General features: G+C 52.3%; 1 protein-coding gene across 1 annotated transcript in view; it reads left to right on the forward strand.

Moving 5' to 3' along the window:
* The first annotated feature begins 3999 nt into the window (after window positions 1-3999).
* The window catches only part of CBFA2T3 (CBFA2/RUNX1 partner transcriptional co-repressor 3), a 65247-nt gene continuing 44331 nt past the window's right edge, over window positions 4000-24915 (forward strand). Inside the window, exon 1 of the mRNA XM_070761795.1 lies at window positions 4000-4061. The gene's annotated coding sequence lies outside the window, so the exon portion shown is untranslated. The remainder of the gene's footprint in view (window positions 4062-24915) is intronic.

The following is a 24915-nucleotide window of genomic DNA, read 5'->3' on the forward strand; positions in this document are numbered from 1 at the left end:
CAACATCACATCACAAATAATCTAATCAGGATTGACAATAATTAAGCTTTCCTGTAAAGCCCCTTTGGATTCAGTGGGTTTTGGGACTCCGAGCACTTTGGTCCTTTGCTCAATCTTGGCTTATTTAACCACTTTCAGCAAGTTTGGTCAATCGCTGCTCTGCACCAAGACAAATTCTATTCTATTCTATGGCTGTTTGTTTAGGTGGAAAATTGTCTGGATCCAACCCACTAAGTCAGCCTACAGCAGAGGTAGGCCAAGAGGTAGGCTGTTCTATGACCTGTGGACTTCAACTCCCAGAATTCCTCAGCCAATCATGCTAGCTGAGGAATTCTGGGAGTTGAAGTCCACAGGTCATGGAAGAGCCAACTTGGCCTACGGGGTCAAACCTAACCTGATGATGCCTTGCAAACTCCAACTAAGTCTGAAACCTTTGCTGGTCCCTACTGTTGAAAGCTCCTTTTCAAACGAATACATACATTTGGGGTGATGGTGTTTGTACAAAGTCCTCCTCCGGCCCAAACTGACCACAGAATTACTAGGCCAGCCACTCTCCCCCCACCCTCCATCTCCTCTGTTCGGGTTCAGAATGCGGCTGTCCGTCATTTCACAGAGTCTCCACTAGGGATTAGACTGAGACCATCAAATCTGCCCTCCCTGCCAAGAGACGCCTTCCAAGGGGAAGGGGGGGGGGCTCTGGCCGCAGCTTCCAGGGAGGAGGTCCCGGGTGCGGATTCCTGCCTGTTTGCCGAAACCTCCTTCCAATGCATATTCACACTTCCCAGCAGAGACGCAGCTGTTTGCATCTCCAGGGTCTTTGAAACCTCATCAGGTGGGATTCTCTATTGGATCAGGAGCCTATGGGGAAGGAAGCCCCTCTTCTCCAGGGCTGCCCGGAGGCTCTAATGATGAGGGCGATTGAGCCACTGCCCACCAGGCAGTTCTGACCGGTCCTTTGGACTAGGAGCCTATGGTTTGGAAATGGCCCTTCGCTTTCTCCCTACAACGACAGCCCTGGTAGGTAGGATGGACTAAGGCCAATACTTGGCCAAAATCCCTTGAATTCCCATGACTGAGGATGGACTTAAACCCACGTCTTCCCAACTTGAATCCTGGTCCGTGATGGCAGGTCATCTCTGGCCATGATTCAGTTTCATACATTCTTCTTCTTTTCAGAAGACCCCCTTTGCAGGAGTCCTCGGAGAGGGGCAGTATAAATCCAATCAATCAATCAATCAATCAGTATAAAAGGCTTTTAAATAAAAGCTCACCATTCAAATAAAAAAGACACAGTACAATGGACCCAAGAGCTTCTCTCTGTAAACTCTAAAACTCCATTGATCTCGAGACCTTTTGAGGATGGTGCTGCTAGGAATGCAGCTGTGATTCCCTCCCCCCCCCCAAAAAAAATTCTTGGACATGCACAAATAAGTGGCCTTTGCTGCCCAAAGTAATATTTCCAGTTCTGTGCTTGATTGTGTTAAGATGAGTCCACTGTCAGCTAACAGGGGACAACCAGGACCTCCAGGTTCCGTGGCCTTCTCCCTCTGGATCCCAGCTGCTCTCTCCCCCCCCCATGCCCCCCCCATTTCTCAGAAGCTGCTGTCAAGCCTTGGCAAGGAAGCAGATGCCGCTTCGGATAGGCTGACCTCGATTTGTTCCAGAAGGACCCGACATTCCCCTCTGAAATCACAGCGGAGGCAGCCTCCGGTCTCTGCCGTGTGCCCAGGGGGGGGCGGGCAGTGCCCCTCCTGCCCACAACTCTGCTGATGGCACTCCAGGTCACAGCGCTGGCTGGGTCCAGGCGTCCCCTTCAGCCAGGGTTTCTCGGCCTTGGCGACTTTAAGATGTTCAACTCCCAGAATTCCCCATCGATCCTGAAGTTGCCAAAGTGAAGAATCGCTGCTTGAAGCCGCAAGGAAAGGAGTTTTGTTGCAGGAGCCCAATGGCTGAGAATGGTTTTGCCGTCTCTGCTTCACCCTCTACACATCCCACCCTGGGCCTATTGCCAATGTTAGAATCCTCAACTTATCAACAAAGCCTGTGTGGCAGTGGCGGCTGTTTAGCCAATAACACAGACTGATCAGTAAGAGTATAAATACAATTTACAATGGATACAATAAATTAACCAGTAAACAACTACATACACCAAGCAATCATACACAATTCTAAACACACAGCAGCCAACCATTAATATTACACCCAGTTCCATACAATTCCATAATATAATACATGGACCATATTAAACACACAGCAAGTACACAGAGCATTTAGCATACAGCAATATATTCCTCTTATTAGCACACAGCAGAATATATTCTATTATTAACACAGAGAGTATTAAGCACACATCAATACTTTAGCGCGTAGCATAACATAGCACACAGCAATATAGCAAGCATTATTAATACTAACAATACTACCCGACTCAGTAGTGTCAACCCCTAACCCCCAGCATTTTTCCCTTAGAGTATCCACGATTGACCTCTCCAGGTTCCTTAGAGGTCAGTAAGGGGCGTGCATAAGTGCACCAGTGTGCCTTCCGTCCCCTGTCCAATTGTCTCTCCTTATCTCATTTATCTTTTCTTCCTTTCAAATATGTCCACCTATACTTTTATAGCTTTTCTTCTATTCTTTTCTTTATTTATATTATTACATATCTTTCTCTTCAATGTGTATTATGTATTGGACAATATAAATAAATTAAATAAATAAATAAATAACTGCAGCAGCCAGCAACAAGCAACAATACAGTGTAACCCAACCCAACCCAATAGAGAGCAATACATCTCTCTCCCTTTTATGGCTAGTTGCAGCCTGGCTCTTAAAGTAACATTATTCTATTTCCTCCAAGCATACATTGATAGTCAGTTCATATATTGACAAGCCCAACTGGTGCAGTAGTACTGACCCACCCAAGCAGGCCCGGCCATTCTGGTGCTACCTTGGGCAGGTTCCCTGAAGGGCAACAGTAGCCCCCTCCCTCCCTCCCTCCCTCCCACATGGCCTAGCCTGCTCCACCATGGCTGGGCCAGTCTGGCTCCTTGGGGAGCCCCTGTTCTTCCAGCCAGCCCGAGGATTGTCCTTGTTGTCAGACCTTGGCCTGGTTGTGCCATTAGTAGTTGATTCTGCTAAGAGCTTCCTTTAATGACTGCGCGTGTCTTTCTTATAAAGTAGCAGAGCCTGGACGGGAGAGATACATCAACGGGGCCAATTAAAGACGCTATTTAAGCCACTCAGTTGGGGGAGGGAAATCATTAGGGTGGTTAATGGCCCTGGGGGGAAACGGCAGAGTGCGGAGGCAACTGGCCGCAGGGTCTGGGAAAGGCTCCCTTGCTTCAAACTAGGGACGTTCCTTGCTTCACTTGCAGGCTGGGTGAAGAAGGTGCCTTTGCAGGGTCTTGGGGAAGCAGGGGGCCACCTGCCTGGCAGAGCATCCACTGAAGCCTTGGCTAAGCCCCAGGAAGCAAGGCCCAATTCAAGAAGTGGCTTTAAGGGTTTGCCTTCTGATGCAAAGGGGGCGAAAGCAGGAAGAGGAGAGACGGCAAGGAGGACGAAAGGGGGCAGGACAGCCACCTTCCAGGATCTGAGGGGCTGCCACAAAGGTGAGGAGGTCAAGCTGTGCTCCAAACCACCTGAAGGCCAGACAAGAAGCAACGGGTGGAAACTAAGCAAGGAGAGAAGCACACCTGGAATTAAGGAGAAACTTCCTCACAGTGAGGACAATTAACCAGTGGAACAACTTGCCACTGGAGGTTTTGAAGAAGAGACTGGACATCCATTTATTTGAAATGCTCTAGGCCGGGTCTCCTGCCAAAGCAAGAGGTTGGACTAGACGACCTCTAACGTCCCTTCAAACTCTGCTATCCAGATAATGGAGCCCATCTCAAAGAAGGAAATTTCTAATCTTCTCATGGAGTGGATTTTCTGGACTGGCCTACCTCGAAGGGCTGGCAGGGCCCTTTGGGGAAGCACCATCACCTCCTGGGCAGCGTGGCCCCCACCAGCCCAACCAGCCTCAGCTGTGCCCTCCCCTCAGCTGCCTGGAAAGCCCCTTTCAAGTGAGTGGCAGGTCATTTCGGACCGGGAGACAATTGCCGAGGTGGTGGTGGACTGGGGTGGGGGTGGGGGCAGAAAACGTGATGAATTGCCGGCTATTGAAGCCCTGAGTAGTAAACTCCATATTTTTAACGCCATTTAAATGCCTGCAAGCAGATTAATAAGGTCTAGGTAATAGTAGCGCCAACAGCCCGTATTTATTCTATCTTAAATGCCAGTTTGTCAGGCTGCATTAACACTGATGTTTAGGCTTGGATTGAGGACAGCCGAGCCGGCGCGGCTTTATCTCTGGCAAACAGGCGGTCGCGGGGACTTTATCAGTCTCCAGCTCCTGCACAGCTGCCTCTTCAAGGGCGGGAGCGGCCCCCTCCTCAGGGCCCCCTCCCCGCTCTTTTTAATCAGAGGAGGAGAAGTTCCCAGCTGGATTGTTCCATTTTTATCTCTTTTATTTACTCCGTTTTAATGTCTTTGGGCGCATATTTTATTCCCATCCAGGCCCCCAGAGCTGACGTGGCCCCCTTCGCCTTAGCAGAGGGGGAGAAAAGGGGGGGAGAGGAGGGGGAGATCCTGCCCCCCCCATTTTGCCCAGCTCGGTTTCTCTTCACACTTGAGTTGAAAAGATGCTCTCACAGCAGCCCACCTGTTGGGGTGGGTGGGGGGTCTGGAGAGAGAGGGGGGGTCTTGGGAGCCTTGCAAGGCAGCCAGGGGGCTCAGCCTGGGCTAGGGGCTTCTGCCGCTGCTTCTTTCTCCACTTCTACAGGGAGGGTCAGAGGGGGCCCTGGAGAAGGAGTCCCTCTTTTTAGGCTGCAGCATGGAGGACTTGGCCTGCTGGGTTTTCTCCACCCGCCTTCCTATTGCAAAATTTTGGGGAGGGGTTCCTTCCCCCCCCACACACACAAAATTCTCTTCATTCACCTCTGACTGCCTTGCATTTCAAGAAAAAGCCCCCGAGTTCAGTGTGGGTCCCTTCCAGGACTTGGCAGAATTCTCTGGCTCCCTTGCCCTACTGCGTTTCTCAAATAGTGGGGCAGGCCCACCTGGGGGGGGGTGGAGCAATGCCAGGGGGATGTGGGTGACCCTGAGGAACATGCACGGTCCCTCTCGATCGATTCCCCCAGATGGGGAGTGTTTTCCCAGTTGCACGCTGCCCTGAGCCTGGAAGAGGTGCCTAGAATGGGCGGCTGCTTGGGTTCGTATTGTTCTTGGCAGACACCACAGTAGCCATATGAATGGCATGGCAAACCTGCTGCTGGACAAGGAGTAGCCTCCTCTGCAGCTGGGCGAAAGCTTCGAACGGCACCCTAAAGCCTCCCTCCACACCATTTGCTGGGATTGCCCGGCAGAAGTGACACTTATGGGCAAGGCTGGTGACCCCAAAACTTGGCTTGATGAAGCTGGCCTGGCCTCACCACTGTAGGCCATGCCTGCCTAACCGAAAAGGGGGTCCACTGAGTTCCGTGTGACTTACTGTCAGGTACGTGGGTGGAGCAGCCTTCCCCAGCCAATAGTTTCCTTGCAGTTATCATAAGTAAAATAATAGATAAGAACATAAGAACCTAAGAAGAGCCCTGCTGAATGGGGCCAAAGCCCATCGAGTCCAGCATTCTGTGTCCCACAGTGGCCCCTCGATTGTCCATGGGGATCTTGAGCAGAAAGAGAAGGCAAGACCCTCCCTTTCCCATGACCCCCAACCAAAGGGACCCAAGGGAACCCTGCCTGCCTCAACCAACATAGAGGCGGCACATGGACATCTGTTTCAATAACCACCACTGATACACTTGGCATCCATGAATCTGCTTAATCCTGCCTTGAAGCTATCAAGGCTGACAACTGTCACGACCTCTTCTGCAAGTGAATTCCATAAGCCAACGACCTCTGGGTGAAGAAATATTTCCCTTGATTTGTCCTCTCTTACCTATGAGCTTTAGGGAGGGCCCTCTCGTCCTAGTATTGTGTGATAGAGAAAAGGATTTTTCTCTATCCACCTTTTCTATCCAATGCAGGATTTTATACACTTTGATCTTCAACGCCATCTTTCAAGGCTGAAGAGACCAAGGCGTTGCAACCTGGCTTCCTAGGGGGGGGGGCTCCATTTCCTTGATCATTCTTGTGGCCCCTTTTTTGCACCTGTTCCAGTTCCATTATATCCTTCTTGAGATGTAGTGACCAGAACTGTACACAGGATTCCAAATATTAACACTAAAATTCTATTGGAGCCCAGATTGGAGAGTTGGGGGTGCACAAAATGTCTACTTCTTCCTAAGGGGGGTGTCACATAAAATCATTGGGATGCACTGCCCTAATGGCAGCCCCCTGTCCTGGGAAGAGCAGAATAATGGGGGCAGACACTGCACATTTCCTTAATGCCAACAAACTCTCGGTGGGAGGGGGAGCGGAGGGGCTGCGCCTGCCAGAGAGGGCAAAATTGCTTCCCACACCTCCTCCCCCCCTTTCCCCCCCTTTCCCCATAAGCCGGAGGATCGCCTCTCCTTCCCCAGCCCTTAACCAAGAGAGCGAGCAGGGGGAGGCAGAGGGAAACCAAAGGGGTTTAATTGAGCAGCCATTAGCTTTTCAAACATCAAAGGGCACAAAATGGAAATCCTCATTAGCTAATAAAAAGCCCATTGCTCACTCTTGCATTCTTTAATATAATTAACAGCAGCCAGAACGTCAGTTAAAGCCTTTGCAAACTCCATCCGCTCCACAGCTTTCGCCAACAAGAGGTGCCCATCATTCCGGCCAACCTTCCCACCAAGGCGGATTCTCTCACAGCCCTAAACATGCAGGTGGTGGCAGGCAACATTTCACCCTTCAAGTGTCCTTAGGAAACGGGGAGGAGAGACGCCCTGGACAAGGCCACCTCTGCCTGCCCACTTCCCTTGCCCGTTGCCCTCTTCCCGGCTCTCACAGACACCCATTGGTCCTCACTACCTCCCCCTGAAAAGAGAGTGCGGGGGGGACTGTAGAGAAAGTTGGGAGACCAGGCAAGATTAGCATCAGAGGACATTAACTGTTGATGGCCAAATCTGTCCCTAAAGTTCTGCCTCAGTTTACACAGCAAAGAAGGTAAAGGAAAAGAGGATGGGTTTAGAAATAGAGATGGACCGGGTTTGAAAAGAAAAAGAATCAGAGTTGATTGTAACATGAGACCCGGATGGATGGATGGATGGATGGATGGATGGATGGATGGATGGATGGGTGGGTGGGTGGGTGGGTGGGTTGGACGGACGGACGGACGGACGGACGGACGGGTGGATGGGTGGATGGGTGGATGGATGGGTGGTGTGGCCATTGACCTTTCTGGTCGGGATTTTTGAAGATGATATTTGAAATATCCAGCATCACATTCTTTAAAAAGAATACTTTTAAGTTTGGATGACTATGTTTTCTTCAATGTCCTCCTCTATAAAACGCCCTGTTTGCTTTCTCCCTCTATTTTTTATTCAACGTCAGCTACTTTGAGATAGCAATGGCCCTTAGACTTATCTACCGCTTCACAGGGCTTTCCAGCCCCCTCTAAGCAGTTTACAGAGTCAGCCTCTTGCCCCCAACAATCTGGGTCTTCATTTGACCCACCTGGGGAGGATGGACGGCTGAGTCAACCTGGTGAGATTCAACCTGCCAAACTGCTGACAGCTGACAGTCAGTAGAAGTAGCCCCAGTACTGCCCTCCAACCACTGTGCCACCACAGCTCTTGGGTGGACTTCCACTTCCTCTAAAAGTCCCTACTGAGCAAGGATTAAAGGTAGTCTAGGAAGGTTGCAACTTCTAGCCAACCTACGCTGATCTCCAGGAGGCTAAGCATGGTTGGACCTCTCTCTTGTGGCCAGTCATTCCCTCCCCCCGGGCAAGTGGCATGGAGAGGTCAAAGGCCTGTGATCTTGAACCGATGGAAGAGCCACCACGAGCAGTTCCTAGTGGTACCCTTACCCTGTACGTTCAAACCATCCAACTTGGTTGGTTAGATGTTGCCTCCTTCTTCGACTAACCTCGGCCGTTGTCCAAGCCCCCTCCACGAGACCCAGAGGGGGTCTTCTCGCCCTTTTACCCAGTGATGCAACCTACACCCTCCCTCAAGAGAAAGTTAACCAAGGTGTTTTGTGAGGCTGAAGTTCTTTCCTGGGGATGGGTCTCCAGGTAACTCCAGGCTGCTGCTCAACCCTCTCTGCTCCCTTGTCCCTGTGGGGGGGGGGAGTGTTGCCCTCTTGCAGAGAGTTTCTGGCTGCCTTCCATTGAGCACAAGGGGTCTGCCTTTCTTTGATGGGGAATGGGGACCCCTCAGCCCTTCTCAGATTCTGAAATGAGGAATGGGAGACTTCCAGAACCTACAGCCACAATTTCACTGCACGTTGTTCCTGGCCTGCTTTCTGGCAAGGATTTGGAGTGAAAATAAATATCAACACAGAACGTGTTTTCCCCTTGAAACCTATTCTTTAGCCCTTTGCTTCTCCTTGAACGAATGGGGTTGTATTTACATGTACATGAATGCTGTTAAAAAAGTACCAAACATTAAACAAAAACCGTGACAAGCGACAGAAAGCAGGTTGTCGTATTACAGATTTAGTAAAAAATGCCTATAATTTTCCATTGTAAAGGAGCTGCATGAGAATCAAATGAAACCATGAGTGACATTAATGAAAGGGAAGCACGTTTCAACCAGCGGGGAGTTCTGCCATTGCAGCACCAATCAAGAAACCCCCTCCCCCTTTGCCAGTCAGTTGCCTACAGCAGTGCCTGCCAACCCTGGGAACTTTAAGATGCCTGGACTTCAACTCCCAGAATTCCCTAGCCCAGTGATGGCGAACCTATGGCACAGGTTGCACACAGAGTCATATCTGCTGGCACATGAGCTGTTGCCCTAGCTCAACTCCAAGGTGCATGTGTGTGTCGGCCAGCTGAATTTTGGCTCACACAGAGGCTCTGGGAGGGCGTTTTTGGCTTCCTGCGAGCCTCCAGGGGGATGGGGGAGGCCGTTTTTACCCTCTTCCGGCTCCAGGGAAGCCTTTGGAGCCTGGGGAGGGTGAAACACGAGCCTACTGGGCCCACCAGAAGTTGGGAAACAGGCTTGGTAAAGAAGGGAGAGCCCTGTGGGGTTGGAGCCACGTGGTTTCAGCCAGGTGGCCTTTGGGAGGCCTGAGGAAGGCAACTCTTCCCAACTGTCCCTCTCCCTCCCAGATCAACTGCTGAAGCTCCTATGGAGCCTGGCAGGATTCTGCTCCTCCAGGAGTTCTTTGTTAAGAGGGCTGTGAAAATATTTACTGACCCCTTGCATCCTGGTGGACACAAAGTGTTTCAACTCCGACCCCCCAAAACATCACTACCGAGCCCTGCACACCAAGACAACAAGACACAAGCACATTTTTTTTCTCAGTGCCATCACTCTGCTAAACAAATAATTCCCTCAACCCTGTCAAACTATTTGCTAAGTCTGCACTGGTATCACTACTAGTTTTTTCTCATCCTTCCTATCACCCCTCTCCTCCCACTTATGTATGACTGTCAGTTGTTGCTTGTCTCCTGAAGGTTTTTATTAATATAGTTTCTTGATTGCTTCTTTGACCCCTATGACAATCATTAAGTGTTGCACCTCCTGATTCTTGACAAATGTCTCTTTTCTTTTATTGACACTGAGAGCATCTGCACCAAAGACAAATCCCTTGTGTGTCCAATCACACTTGGCCAAGAAAGAATTCTATTCTATTCTATTCTATTCTATTCTACTCTACTCTACTCTACTCTACTCAACTTTCCTTCACTGAAATATTTCTGCAGCCTTTCCTTAGGAGCAAAATTGGTATTTTCCCTTTCGATCTCTCCCCACCACCAAGTGAAATTTAAATACGTATCTCTGGAAGGGCCTGGCTGCTTCGGCTGCCTCCAAGGTGCTGCCAGAGTCCAAGGCCAGTCCCTCTCCTTCCTGTTGTTTCTGCCTCGTGAAGGTCTCCTGCTCAGCCGGCTGAGAAAGAGGGCTGCAGGCTCTCCAGGATGTCGCTGCTGGGCTCCCACCCAGGCTCTTTGGCTTCCCAGATAGAAAGAGGATCATCCTAGGAACACAGAGCGAGTTATTCCCCCTCTGCTTTTGTGCCTGGAGAACAGAGAGTCCGTGTCCAGCCCTTCAACCTGGAAGACCAAAGGGAAGAGAAGAGAAGAGAATTGAGTCCTTCCTTGGCTTCTGTGGTCAGCCAGGGTTGCTCCTGCTCCTCTGTCTCTCTGGCCAATGAACAGGATTAAGAGCCACCTGCCTGCGCTCTGGGGAAGCCCCAGGTGAGATGACCTGTCCCCGGGGAGAAGAGATGGCGGTATCTGGCTGCATTCACACAACTGATCTAAAACTAGGTTAGTTTTAAACCTTGCCTTCTTTTTGTTCATAGTGCTGTAGGAATCCAGCCATTTGGGCTGCTTTGTGACAATGCATGGGGGAAACCCTGAAAGCTGGTTAATTCAGAACCCAAACATGATTGTGTGAACAGCTTTTACTTATGTCCTTGAATGGTGTGATTGTTACGTCCATGGAGCGAGACCTTGGTCTTTGACTGCTCTGCAGAGTAGGCTGCTTTGCCATGCCAGCTGCTAGTTCTATTGGTTGTGTCTTTGTTGGTTGGTTGTTTGTCGTATGTATTGTGCGCTCGCAGCGAAGCGGTGGCTCTTGGTCAATCTTGGCTTGCCTCAAAAAAGTAAAGCGTAGGAACTGGAGAAGATTGCAGGATAAATGCTGAATCTGCTTGGAGGGGAGAATCTCAGAAAGGAGGCTGTTGTTGATCCCTTCAACACTGCTACCGAGGATGGGATCTGATGTGGTTACTCAATTGCTAGCTCTTGGGATCCACTCCAGCACCTGTTTCCTTTGCAGCTAGAGTGGCCAAAATCCACTTCTGTATTATGAGTGAAATACGTTAACTTCTGGAGAGTTTATTTACAGAATTAGTGTGTGTGTGTTGTGTCTCCCCCCCCCCTTACTTCTTCTGAGCTGGTCCTCTCTTTCAGAAGAAGGCTTTCCTTTTGAGCCAGAAAGGCCTAGGTCTGCTGAAAACAGGTCTTTTCTTTACGTAATAAATGATAAACCATATCATGTTATATTACTAATATGATGTAGCATAACCACATACTACTCAGTTGAAAGAAGTTGGAGCATGGGGTTATTTTTGATTATTCGGTGGATGTTCTGCTTTTCCCTCTAAGGCACAGGTGTCCAACCTTGGCCTCTCTAAGACTTGTGGACTTTGACTTCCAGAATTCTGGGAAGTCTCGTGACCACGGTTGGCCATCCCCGTTCTAAGAGCTTTAATCCCCCTGGCAGTTCCCTGATCTCTCTGGATGGATGGGAACCCTTGCCACCCCCCTTGAGTACCAACTGGCCTCATCCTTGGTCTCTGCAGAAACAGGGAGAAACTGACCCGACTTGAGTCAGGTACCGCACTGAAATCAGGATGTTGGCTGCATTTGAATTCTAAAGTGAGCACCTCCCCTCCCTTGGGAAGTTACCCAAAGCATCATAAAGGTTTGTATTTTTATTTGTTTCTTTGTTTGTTTTGTCAAGTACATATTGATGGTATGCAAAGATATAATAATATTCATATACATGATAGTAGTAAGAGAGAAACATTAGGAGAGGGGATGGAGGGCACGCTGGTGCATTTATGCACGCCCCTTACTGACCTCTTAGGAATCGGGTGAGGTCAACAGTAGATGGTCTAAGGGTCAAGTTTTGGGGGTTGGGTGATGATACTACAGAGTCTGGTAGTGAGTTCCATGCATCAACTATTCGGTTACTAGAGTTGTATTTCCTGCAGTTGAGTTTGGAGCAGTTTACTTTGAGTTTGTATCTGCTGTGTGCTTGTGTGTTGTTGTGGTTGAAGCTGAAGTAGTTGCTGACAGGAAGCTGAGGATTTTATGGGCTATGCCTAGGCCATGTTTAATGTAGTGCTAAGCTTTCTAAACCTAGGACTGTGAGTCTAGTTCCATAGGGGATTCTGTTGCGAGTGGAGCGAGCTCTTCTAGTAAAGTATCTCTGGGCGTTTGTGGGTTCCAGACCGATGAGCTGTATTCAAGGATTGGTCTGGCGAATGTTTTGCACCCCCCATGCATGCACGCAAAAAACATGGAAGGGAAGGGCTGCTGGGGGCTGTCCCAGTGTCAGTGCTACCTGTCGGAGCAGCGACTGTAGGGAAACACGGGAAGAAAGATGAGCTGCTTGAAGAAGCTTACAGTTGGCCGCTCTTTCTTTCTCCGTCCACGGAAGAGGTCTCGGGGCAGCCTGGCTGGGGCAGGCGGGCAGCGTAGCCTGACCCCGCCTGGAAACAGGATCTCCCTGGCGGCTTTCCTCCCGGGCAGCCCTGGCCCGCTCTCCTTGACCCTTTCCCAGGCGGTGACCCGAGGGGAGGTCAAGTGACATCCTTCTCTGGTGGAAAGGAGCCAGCCCCTCCCTTTGGCAGCGCCCCCCCTTCCCCTTGCCTTTCCAGCCCATTGTTCCCAGGCGGAGACTTTGGCCCGCTGCCTTGGCCCTGCGCCCTGCCTGGTCACCTCCGCCAGCAGCCCAAGAGGGTGGCTGTTCCCCAGCACTGCAGGGCTGCCCGCTCGGAAGAGCAGCTGGGGGGGAGCTGCTGGGTGACCATCTGCTTCCTCCACAAGGTGGCCACCCGGCCTGGCTTTGCAGCTGGTGGGCCCAAGCAGGCAGCAGGAGGACCATCAGGCTGTGCCACACAGGGGCTCTTTGGACAGGGAAGGGTGTCTGTTGTGCAAAGCATCCCATGGGGGCCTTGTGACAACCCAGCCATTGTTGCCCTGAATCAGTGGTTCCCAAACATGGCAAACTTTAAGACTTGTGGACTTCAACTCCCAGAATTCTCCAGCCTGCTATGCTGTGCTGTGCTATGCTATGCTATGCATATGCTGGAGAATTCTGGGAGTTGAAGTCCACAAGTCTTAAAGTTTGCCAAGTTTGGGAACCACTGCATGTAAACCATGGCTTAGCATGAGGCCCAGAGCTGAAATGGAGGATTCTTGGTGCTCTCTGAGCTTCGTTGTTTTCTTGCAGGCGTTTCATTACCAAACTAGGTTCCACCATCAGTATGTTACTTAGTTTATGAGCCTTGTCGGCGCAGTGATTGGAGTGCAGCACTGCAAGCTCCTTCTGCTGACTGCTGGCTGTAGTTCAACAGTTCAAATCTCACCACCAGCTCAAGGTTGACTCAGCCTTCCTTCCTTCTGAGTTGGGTCAAATGAGGACCCAGATTGTTGGGGGCAAGAGGCCGATTCTGTAAACCGCTTAGAGAGGGCCGCAAAAGCACCGTGGAATGGAATATAAGTCTAAATGCTCTGGCTATTTGGGTACTGGACGGTCTATAAGAAAACAGCCAAGCTCAGAGAGGACCCAGGAGCCTTCAGGATGGCCAGAGCCAGACAGGGGCTTGGAGGCCAGGGCTAAATATAAAAATCTGGGTTTAGGCTGACATAGGACTTGCCACTTAGCTGCCCTGCTTACAGAATGAAAGAGAGCCCATGTGGGTCAGAGGCTTGAAAGGGGGGTGATCCCAGGCCTCGCCCCCTCCTGCTCCTCTGAGGCTGCTGTTTGGACCCAAATCAGCTTTGTGGCTTCATAAAGAGCCAGGCCCTGAGGGGGGGGGTCTGCAATGGAGCTGAATGGCCGAGGACCAGCCTGGCCCAGGCGGGGGCCCTCCATTCTCCTCCCCAGCAGCAGGCAGACTTGGGGTGAGGGGCAGGAGACGGTCACCCTGTTTCCTGCCCTTTTCCTCCCTCCCCTCCCCTCCCCTCCCCAGGGTGGTCCTAGTGCCAGTGCAGTTGTGTTTATGGCAAGGCTTGCCAAGAGCTTCCCTCTGTGTGTGTGTGTGTGTGTGTGTGTGTGTGTGTGTGTGTGTGTGTGTTCTTCTGTTGGAGGCACACAGCTCCTGGAGCAAAGTGGCTGAGTGGGGATTCCTCCCCCTTCCTTTGCAAAAACACGAGGGGAGGGGGGATTAATCCAGGAAGGGGAACCGAGGCGTCTGGACAGGTGCAGGTTCTGGCAGTTTTGAAGGGTTGCCAGGCAGCCCTCTGAAATCCTCCCGCATCTGCTCTCGTCAGTTGGGCAGCAGATGGGCCCGGCTTTTAATATTTTTGGATTCGGTTAGATGGAGGAGCCCAGGCGGCTGATGGCAGAGCGCAGGTGTGGAGAACACAAGCCGCTTTGCAGGCAGGAAGTGGGGGGTCAGGCCTCGGCGAGGCTGGGCGGGGACCCCTCGGTCGCCTCTGGGAAAGGCGGGGGGGATGGAGGGCAGGCCAGAGGAAACCGGCGGCTCCAGCCTTTTTCACACGCGACTCGGGTTTCCGAGTATTTTTAGTTCGTTGTTGGCCTGTCTTGCAGCCAGGGACGGGGAGGGGAGGGGGAAGCGCCAGCGTGGTGGCTCCCGGCAAAAATGCCAGCGCACCAAGGAGGGGGCTGCGCGAGAGGCTGGGGGTTGCGGAGAAAAGCAGGGGGAAGGGGGGCTTTAGTGAGGCGCAGGAGGCTTTTGCAGGGAGAAGAAGGGGCGTCCCCAGGGCTGCAGGCAAAAGAGAAGTGGCTGAAGGGCTAAACTGGGAGGGGTCAGAAAAGTCAACCATGTCGCCCCCCCCAATCCTGCCAAGAGATGCCGGACACCTCTTTCCTCCCATTTGCCAGCCGGGCGGCTTGTTGGGGAGCAGCCCTGGAAATGCAGGGGGTCCTCCCACTAGCCCCCCCGGCCCCAAGTCTGCAGGCAGTCAGCTGGACCCCCATCCCCGCCCGGCCTCCGGCCTCCTCCTGCTGAGAGCCGACGCAGCTCTGGACTCCGCAACCCCAAGTCGGATTAAGGCTGGGCCAAGCCTGAGAGAATCCTAAACTCCGGCTGCAAACTTCCCCGCCAGCTTGCCAGCCCCCGCCAGCCCCCCCGCCCACCACTCGGTTAAGCCTTGCCTGCCCCCCCCCCTGCCCGCCCTCAATCCAGCAGCCGGAGGACCATCTGGGCATCCCTGGAGGCAGAGGGAAAGGAGAGGCAGGCGGGGGCCTTTCTCTGCTCCTGCTCCCCCGAGAAGAGTCCAGTCAGGGTCTGGAGTTTCTCCGAAGCCCCTCAGGAAGCCCCCCTCCCGTCCTGCCCCCCTCCCAACCCTGCTTGGGCAATCTGCCCATCTAAGGGCTCTTTTTGGCTCAAGAGGATTCCCACCAGCCTCGAAGCCCACCAGGAAAGGGTCAGAGTCAAGAGAGTGGCCACCACAATGAGATTGAGTCCTTGGCATGGTCAGGGCTGCCATCTTGACTTTTTTGACCATACCGAGGATATTCTGAGGGGGCCCAGGTGCCCCCGTCTCCTCCTCCTCTTTTCCCCCAACTGGCACCCAAACTTTCTGCATCTTCTGCAGAGACCATTGCCATCTGCCCCCCCCCCCTTGTCTCCTTTTCCCAGCCCCTCCCCACCCTGCCAATTGATCCTCCTCCACCTTGGTCCCCACGTGCCTCTTGTGTGTTGTGTGTGTGTGTGTGTGTGTGTGTTGTGTGTGGTAGATTCGTTGGAGCGGCTGCTGGGGGCTGATATGGAAATTGCATCGCCTGGGCAATCTGGAGCTCTTCACAGCCGTTGGGGGAGATAAGCAGGTGCTTATTCACCAGCCGAGCAGCTGGGGGTGACTCCCACCCTGGTGAAAAACTCCTTGAGGTTGGGCTCTGGTGATGGGGAGGGCGATAGGCGAGGGAGGGGGCGGGGAGGGCTCCTGTGCACCTCCGTGTCGCTCTCTCTCTCTCCCTCCTCCGGCTTTTATTTTCTTCCTTCCTTCCCTCGCTCTCCTCTCCCCCCCCTTGCTCCTTCTGTCTCCTGCCTTATCTCCTCCTCCTCCTCCTCCTCCTCTGTGCCTTCCTTCGATTGCTTCCCCTCCTTCAGAAGGAATAATTCATTCCAACGCCTCCTTTTTTCTTCTTCTGTTGGTGGCTTCCCGGCTCCTTTCTTCCCTCCCCATCACCCCATTTTCAAGGGGATGTTTGGCCTGATAGGCTGATGGCAGAGGGCAGGGGAGCCACAGCCCCAATCCTGGAGGGGGCAGGCAGACTCCCCCCTGGCCCTTTTGCCGAGTTCCTGTGCATGGATCCCTCCACTGACCCAGAAAGCCCAAAAGAGGGTTTGAATCCACCCATCACAGTGAGCCAGAAGGTGGTTTCTTAGCCTGGAGCTGTGTGAAGGCAGCCCGGGTTTGCTTGCTGTGAGAAGAGCATCTCAGTCAACCAGCTTCACGGATGGGCAGACCAGGGCAATAGCAATAGGCTCCCCTTTGGGGGGGGGCTCCAGCCAGGTAGCCTCATGGCTGGAAGTCTGCATGCTTCCCCCCCTTTCCAAAAAGCCCCTCGCGGGTGTCTGCTTTTTTCTTGCACCTCCCCAGGGAGGAAAAAGAAAGACGCATGAGGGACTCCATCTCCTGATGTAGCTGTGCAGCTTTCTGGGCAAAGGAAGACCCTGACCACTTCGTCCTTGGTGAGGAGGGGCTGCCTACATGGCCATACGAAGGGTCTCAGCCCCCCCAGCCTGCCCCCTCCAAGAAGCCGCTGGATCTCAGGGAGGCTGCAGGGGCCAAGAAGGGCAGGCGGGCAATGCTTATCGCCACGGCCAAGCCGGGCTGAGGTTTCAAGCCGGTCCCCGTCGGGAGCCGTGATTGAAGGAGTGGCGAAAGAGTTTTATCTGCGGGAGACAGAAGCATCGCTCCGGTAAACAGTGTTGCATAAATGCATGGAGCCGGAAGGATGAGAAGTGTCACATTCACACTTGCCTTTACGCAACTGCCCACTGGGGGGCTGTTTTGGAGGGCCCCCTCCGGAGGAGAACCCCTCCCAGCAAAAGCTCCAGCAATGAGCTGTCCACCCTGGAGCTTTCTTGCAGACCCCCGAGAGACCCTCGCTCTCTTTCCCACGGCCTCGGAAGGCCTCCCTGCTGGAACATCTGGAGAGCGCCGAAGCCCCTCCTCCCCCTCTCAGAACGACAGAAAAAGCACAGCTGTTGCCTTGAGATGGATGTTGGGGTGCCCGGCTCCCATCCCTGGGGGCTTCCTCTCGACCCCACCCTGGCTCACCCAAGCTGGCACCTGTTGCAGCAGGGCAGGTGGGGATTGCCCAAGAACACCTGTGCTTTGCATGCCAATGGTGCCTGTCTGGGCCACCTGCAGCACTTAACATAAGAACCTAAGAAGAGCCCTGCTGAATCAGGCCAAAGCCCATCGAGTCCAGCCTTCTGTGTCCCACAGTGGCCCACCAATTGTCCATGGGGATCTTGAGGAGAAGGCAAGACCCTCCCTTTCCTCTGACCGTCAACAAATGGGACCCAAGGGAATCTTTCCTGCCTCAACCAACATAGAGGCAGCACTTGGACCTCCACTTCAATAAGCAAAGGATGGGGGAGGACTCCCCATCCAGGTTTCAGAGAAGGGGAGAGTCCCAAAGGGGTCCTTTGTACACACAAGCAAAGGAGGATTCCAGATTTAGGGCACCTCTGCCCACATTACGGTCAAGGTGGCTTATGGGCCTGCACAAAGCAGGGCCCAACCATGCCAAGGTGACCTCCTGTGGGCAGAGCCTCTCCAGTGCCAAAGGAATTTGCTAGGCTTCAGCTTAGGTCTTGGGCTAACTCTGCCCTTGTGGCTTTTAAACCAGGGGTCTCCAACCTTGACAAACTTTAAGACTTGTGGACTTCAACTCCTTTTGCTGGCTGTGGAACTCTGGGAGTCCAAGTCCACAAGTCCTAAAGCTGCCAAGGTTGGAGACCCCTGGCTTAAACCGCACTGTGGTCGCTTAGCAGGTGGTGGGAATCTTAACTCCTTGCCCTGCACTCAAGGAAAGCCAGGATTTCCCCCAGAGGAATCGAAGGGACACCCAAAAGGCAGCCCTCCGATCTGACAAGACTCCCCAAAGTGAGTATTTAAAACAGGCAGAAAACAAGTAAGATTCTTGGTGGAAAGCAAGGAGTTTTTCTCTGGAGATTCATGGAGAGCTCCATTGCCTGTTCAGGCCTAGACAAGAGAGTTAGAGGGGACCTGGAAGGTCTTCTAGTCCATCCCATTGCAGACCCATAGCCGTCCAATTTCTTCTTGAAAACCTCCAGTGTTGGAGCACCCACCATTGTCCTCACTGTCAGGAATTTCTTTCCTTAGTTCCAGGTTGTTCCTCCAAATTAAACCCCCCTCTGGAAGGCTGCATATGCGCTGAAGGGCTCGGGAGGCTGGGGAAGAGCCTCCACCTCCATGGGGCCCAAGGGGAACTAGAAGAGGATGTGAGAATTGGCCGGCTGGGGCAGTTTCTCTGAACCCACAATGGGGTTTTCCGTTACTCGACGTGCAACCGAAGGGGCTCCCTTCTTGCTCACTGTGAAACTGGAGGGGCTGGTGGAGGGGGGAATCCCCAGCCCCAAAATAACAAGCAGGCCAGATGCTGCGCGATGACGTTCCCACTGGGGCGTGTGGAAAACAGGTGCTGGGCCTCCCCCTTGGCACGCAGATCAAGGCTGCAGGTGTGGGGAGGAGCAGGTTTGCTATGGGGTTCCCAGAGGCCTGGGGTCTTGAGCCCCTCCTCTTCCTGAGGATCTGGCCGGCCTGCCCACACTGGGCCCATATCGGGGTGGGTTGGGAGGGGGATGGGTTGACCTGGGATGGCAGAAGAGGTCCTGCAACCCAGCTGCTGGTTCCCATCAGAAGCTCAAAGGATGGAGGGTTGGGGGGGGGGCTCCATTGGGAGCTGCCACAAAGCCTTCCAGTTTGAGTACTGGAACTCTGTGTGGCATATGCTCAGGGGAACTCTTGCCCTTGGTTTCCGAGGGTTAGTAGAAGCATTGCCCAGAAGGGCCTTTTTCTGCCCTGCTCTCCCATCAATTCCCCCAAAGAATGAGGGCAGCTCTCACACTCAGTTCTACCACCCCAGTCTGGGCTGCAAAAGAGAGGGAGGGCCCGAGGGAGGGGCAGTCACGTTGCACAAAGCAACAATGCAACTTTCAGCTATTATGCCACAGGATTATCCTGGATTAAAGACTGGATAACCTTAGAAAATAAGAGAATACTAACTCTAGAAGGATACGACCTGCTTCTGGGATGGCATGCCTATGTACAGTATGAAAAATATAAATCACATGCATATTTTAAAAATACACAACTTTTCACACACACACACACACCCTTGTCTCTTTCCTCCCACCCCACCCCAGCCAATCCCTGCCAAGGAGACGTTGTTGTGGGAAGGCAGCCTTTGGCCCCTGCAGGAGAGGCAGAGCTGAAGGGGGGAAGGGCAGGCTTTGTAAGCAGCTCAGCTCTTCAGAGGGAAGGGAGAATAGCGTTGGCACCAATGCCCGTCACGTCCTCCTCCGTGCCCTCCCTGTGGCTGCCCGGGTGCAGGCCAGGCTTCCGTGGCTGGGGAGAGTTGAAAGGAAACTGGCCCGGAAGGGCAACTGAGCCCTGGGCGGAGCTGAGCTGGGCCACTGACACAGATGGTTCCTGTGGGGGGAAGAAAAACACCCGGCTGCCCCCCCTCCCTCAGCGCCACTGAGTCTCTCTCTATGGGGCAGAAGCAGTCGTGCCAGGCACAATTCTTGGCATCCTAACGTGACATCCAGGAATGGCTGATGCTTCAGAGCTGTGCATATTAAGAGAACTGGAAAAGGATTCCCACCACCATCTTCTCTGCAAGTTGGCATCCTCGCCCCCCACCATTTAAGAACCTACGAAGAGCCCTGCTGAATTGGGCCCCAAGCCCATCAAGCCCAGCCTTCTGTGTCCCACAGTGGCCCCCCAATTGTCCATGGGGATCTTGAGCAGAAGGAGAAGGCAAAACCTTCCTTTTCTCTTGACTCCCAACAAATGGGACCCAAGGGAACCCTGCCTGCTTCAACCAACATAGAGGCGGCACTTGGACATCCGTTTCAATCACCACCTATGATACACTTGGCATCCCTGAATCTGTCTCATCCTGCCTTGAAGCTCTCCAGGCTGACAGCTGTCACGACCTCTTCTGGAAGGGAATCCCATCAACCAAGGACCCTCTGGGTGAAGAAATATTTCCCTTTATCGGTCCTCATTTTCTTACCTATGACCTTTAGGGAGGGCCCCCTCGTCCTAGTATTGTGCGATAGAGAAAGGAATTTTCTTCACCAACTTTCTTCAACTACTCAGGCTGGTGGCCCCAATTTAAGAGCAGGCCAATTGCCCTTTGCACCAGGCCAGACGTGTCCTCCCACTTAGACTGGTAACTAAGCCCATGTATGGTTAAGTCCTTCTTAAACAGACCCACCTGCACAATATAAAGGGGGGAATATCTGGAAGCCATGAAGACCCCAACCAGGGCAAGGGAGGCCTGGTGGGGAGAAGGTGGAATCCCCCAATTGCTGAAGCAATTGGCTGAAGAATTCTGCTGGGCTCCTCCTCAGCGGAGGGTCCTTCTCCCTTCTTGCCCCCTCCCTTTGCCACGAGGGCCGAGAGCCTGTTATCTGCCTGTGCCCTGGTGCAGGCAGGGTGGGACTGGGAAAGGGAAGCGGATTCTGGCAGGGCAGGGCAGGCCCAGGGGCCTCCGATAACAAAGCCCTGTTTTTGAGCTTGGGAACTTGGAAAGGAGGCAGGTGGCCAAGGCCAGGCCGAGCTGTTGGACGCCTGCCCACAAGGCGTCACTTCTGTTCCATTCACAAAAGTGGAGACCTGGGATGGACAATGGCCTGGGCCGTCTGTGTGGACCACTGCCTTCGGATTAACATTTCAAGGACAACACTCCCCCCCCCCCCCCCAAAAAAAAACCCTCTGGCTAAGGCTTGAGATTTGTCAAGATATTTGCAACATTTGGCCTAAAGAGCTTCTACTCCCATATCACGACCGACCGGCTGGTGCCTCCTAGATTCTCTTTCAAGCAAATTCTGCCTGGGTTCAGACGTTAGGCCAAGCTGTGAAGAATGCTTTGCAAAGCGCAGTAATGGATTCTAAACCCCGATTTGCTTTAATCACAATTGGCCATGGATAGGTAGCAGTCTGCTCTCTACCTGAGCACCCACCAACCCTTCTGTACACTGGCTTTGAAGCACATTTACCTACCTACCTACCCACCTACCTATCTATCTTTCTTTATTGCATTTATATGCTGCTCAATGCAAAGCTGACTCAGAGCGGCCAATAATAAATACAATAGCATTAAAGTACAATCAATATTGCATAATAAAATCAATCATAGAATAACAATAAAATAATATCTTTAAAAGAACCATACACACCCAGCAGCCAATATAATTCCAATCTAATTACTCTTCGCATTGGGAAAGTATCCTCTAGGTTGAGACAGACTCTGTTTTCTTGTAAGTAAAGACCGTTTCCCTGGTGCTCTCTTCTCCAGACAAGATGGGCTCAGCCTTGACCTCTCTCTGCTTGATGCTCCTTCAGATGGTGGAAGTGTCTTCTCTTCTCCAAGGGGTTTTTGAAGCTCTGCAGTATCATTTGCAAGCCTCCCTGGCTCAACTCATACAGTGCCCTAAGCCAGAACCGAGCCATTGGCTTAGCCTGTTGTTTTGTTTGTTAGTTTGTTAGTTTTGTCAAGTACATATTGGTGGTATACAAAGATATAATAATATTCATATACATGATACTAGTAAAAGAGAAACATTCGGACAGGGGACGGAAGGCACGCTGGGGCACTTATGCACGCCCTTTACTGACCTCTTAGGAATCAGGTGAGGTCAACAGTGGAGAGTCGAAGGGGAAATTTTGGGGGGCTTGGTGATGATACTACAGAGTCTGGTAGTGAGTTCCATGCATCAACTACTCGGTTACTAAAGTCGTATTTCCTGCAGTCAAGTTTAGAGCGATTTACTTTAAGTTTGTATCTGTTGTGTGCTTGTGTGTTGTTGTGGTTGAAGCTGAAATAATCGTTGACAAGAAGGATGTTGTAGCAGATGATTTTATGGGCTGTGCTTAGGTCATGTCGAAGGCGATGTAGTTATAAGCTTTTTAAGCCTAGGACTGTAAGTCTAGTTGTGTAGGGCAGTGTTTCCCAACCTTGGCAACTTGAAGATATTTGGATTTCAACTCCCAGAATTCCCCAGCCAGCATCCACTGGCTGGGGAATTCTGGGAGTTGAAGTCCATATATCTTCAAGTTGCCAAGGTTGGGAAACACTGGCATAGCATATTCTGTTGCGAGTGGAAGAGTGGAGGGCTCTTCTCGTGAAGACGTTTGCTAGTGTTTATGTCCGAAATGCAGCGTGGGTTCCAGACAGATGAGCTGTATTCAAGGATTGGTCTGGCGAAGGTTTCGTCTGCTCTGGGTTAGTAGTGTGAGATTACCAGAGCAGAAGCTACATAGGATTAGGTTAACAATACCTGAAGCCTTTTTGGCGATCTTGTTGCCCCGGGCTTTGGCACTTAGGTCATTTGCGATGATATGTTAGGTCAAACCAGATGTTGTTAAGAATCAATCAAGATGTTGGCTGTCCCTGCAGAAGGTCTCTGCAATTTTGGGATAGTGTTCACACCAGGAACCATAATAGAGTTGGTTTAACCATGGTTTATGGAAGAAACCACAGCCAAACACTTTGCCCAACCTCTGAAGCCGCAGAGAAAGAAACCAGCGAGACCTCTGCCCTTTTCGTGTGGCCCGAAGAACCCCAGCACAAGAGCAGCTGGGGGAGCTCTGAGAGGCCAATACACCCCCCAAAACAAGGCCGCCCTTTCTCCCCCTCCCCCTCCGGCACACACTTTTCTCAAGAACCAGCAAAACAGAGACTTCCTGCCTGCCTGCAGATGTCACCCAGCCGGATGCAGCTGCAAGTGGCGATAACTCGGAGCAGAAGGGAGCTGCCTCCTTCCTCCGACCACTGGCTGCCTCCGAAGCCCTTATCTCCTCCGCACATTCCAGCCTGAATTAAAAGCCTGGGGAAGGGAGAGCTCTTCTGCCTCCAATGAAATTAAAAGGCTGCAACATGCCCTCTGCAGCCCGGCTCCTGGGATTAGCTGGGATTTAGACGCCGAGATTAAGACAAACACATCCAGGCCTCGATGGGGGGGGGGAGACCGTGTTGCCGCCTGAATACCAATTGCTCACCTAGGGCAGGGGGGGCAGGAGGGGGGTGCGCATGTGTGGAGCAAGGGTGGGGGGGAGGAGAAGGGCGCCCAGCCGGCTGCCTTCTTCCCGGCAGCTGAGTCCCGCAGGTGGGGTGCCCCCCGCCCGTTGGAGCCCAGCCGAGGGAGCGGTTGAACCTGCCCCCAAAGCTGCTCCCTATCGGGACTTTGCAGGTGGAGGAGAAACAGAGGATGCCGCAGTTCCCACCCGGCTTCCTTCCCCGCAGGGTTTGGCCCCCCCTTGTCATCCAACACCACAGGAGGATGTGACGGGGAGCCTGGTGTGATTTGGTGCCAAGGACTCTCAGATCACTTCCACATTAAGGCGCTTCTACAGATGTTTCCCTAAACACAGCGTCTTAAGTAAAGACCGTTTCCCTGGTGCTCTCTGTTCCAGACAAGATAGGGTCAGCCTTGACCTCTCTCTGCTTGATGCTCCTTCAGATGGTGGAAGTGACTTTTTCTCCTCTCCAAGGGCGGCTTTGGAAGCTCTGCGGTATCATTGGCAAGCCTCCCTGGCTCAGCTCATACAGAGCCCTGAGCCAGAACCAAGCCATCCCATGGTGGCTTAGCCTGTTAGGTCAAAGCAGACGTTGTTAAGAATCAGTCAAGGTGTTGGCTGTCTCTGCAGAAGGTCTCCACAATTTTGGGATCTCTAATAGAGTTGAATTCACCAGGGTTTTTATGGTGGAAACCACAGCCGAACACTTTGCCCAACCTCTGAAGCTGCAAAGAAACCAGCGAGACCTCTGCCCTTTTCCTGTAGCCCAAAGAACCCCAGCACAAGAACAGCTGGGGGAGCTCTGAGAGGCCCTCATTCAACAAGCGACTTTATCACTTTTTCCATTCTTTTCCAGCGGTTTAGGGATCAAACATGGCTTGCCTGGACCTCCCAACTCAATTCCAGGGAGCCTCTGCTCCAGGGAACATTCTCTTGTGCTCTGGTCCAGCCCCAAGGAGGAGGCAATCATTCATTCATTCATTCATTCATTCATTCATTCATTCATTCATTCATTCATTCATTCATGTATGTATGTATGTATGTATGTATGTATGTATGTATGTATGTATGTATGTTGGAAGGGACCTGATAGGTCACCTAGTCAACTCCCTGCCCAAGCAGGAGATCCTACACCATTTTGGATATATGGCAGTATAATCTCCTCTTGAAAATCTTAAGAGTTGGAGGTCCCACAACCTCCGCAGACAAGCTATTCCATGGATTGATCGTTCCCACCATCAGAACGTTCCTCCTTATTTCCAGGCTGAATCTCTCCTTGGTCAGCTTCCGTCCGTTGTTCCTGGTCTGGCCTTCTGGTGCTTTGGAAAACAGCCTGACCCCCCCCCCCCCCTCCTCTCTGTGGAAGCCCCTCAAGTATTGTAAGACTGCTATCATGTCCCCTCTGGACCTCCTCATCGCTAGATAGCCAGGCCCAGTTCCTGCACCCTCTCTTCGTCTGTTGTGGTTAGCTCTGGCCCTGCTCCTGCCCCAAGGACTGTGGATGTGGGGGAGACATCCACATGCTGCAGGCCTGTTTTGCCCCCAGTGGAATCTGCTGATGAAGGCTCCTCTGACCAAGAAGACATGAGTGACAGGGAGGAGGAGAGTGTGGCAGACAGCTCAGAAGGAGATCAATTCTCTAGCTCCTCCTTGGATTCAGAACAAGAGTTAATGATCCAGCCACGCATGCGGAGAGCGATGCATAGGCAACAGCAACTGAGAGATTATTATCAAAGAAAATGAGGCCACCTGTGGTTGGGTGGGGCTGTGGTCATTAGTGAGGCTGCTATAAAGAG

This window comes from Erythrolamprus reginae, chromosome 9 (genome assembly GCF_031021105.1).
Source record: "Erythrolamprus reginae isolate rEryReg1 chromosome 9, rEryReg1.hap1, whole genome shotgun sequence".
NCBI classification, from domain to species: Eukaryota; Metazoa; Chordata; class Lepidosauria; order Squamata; family Dipsadidae; genus Erythrolamprus; species Erythrolamprus reginae.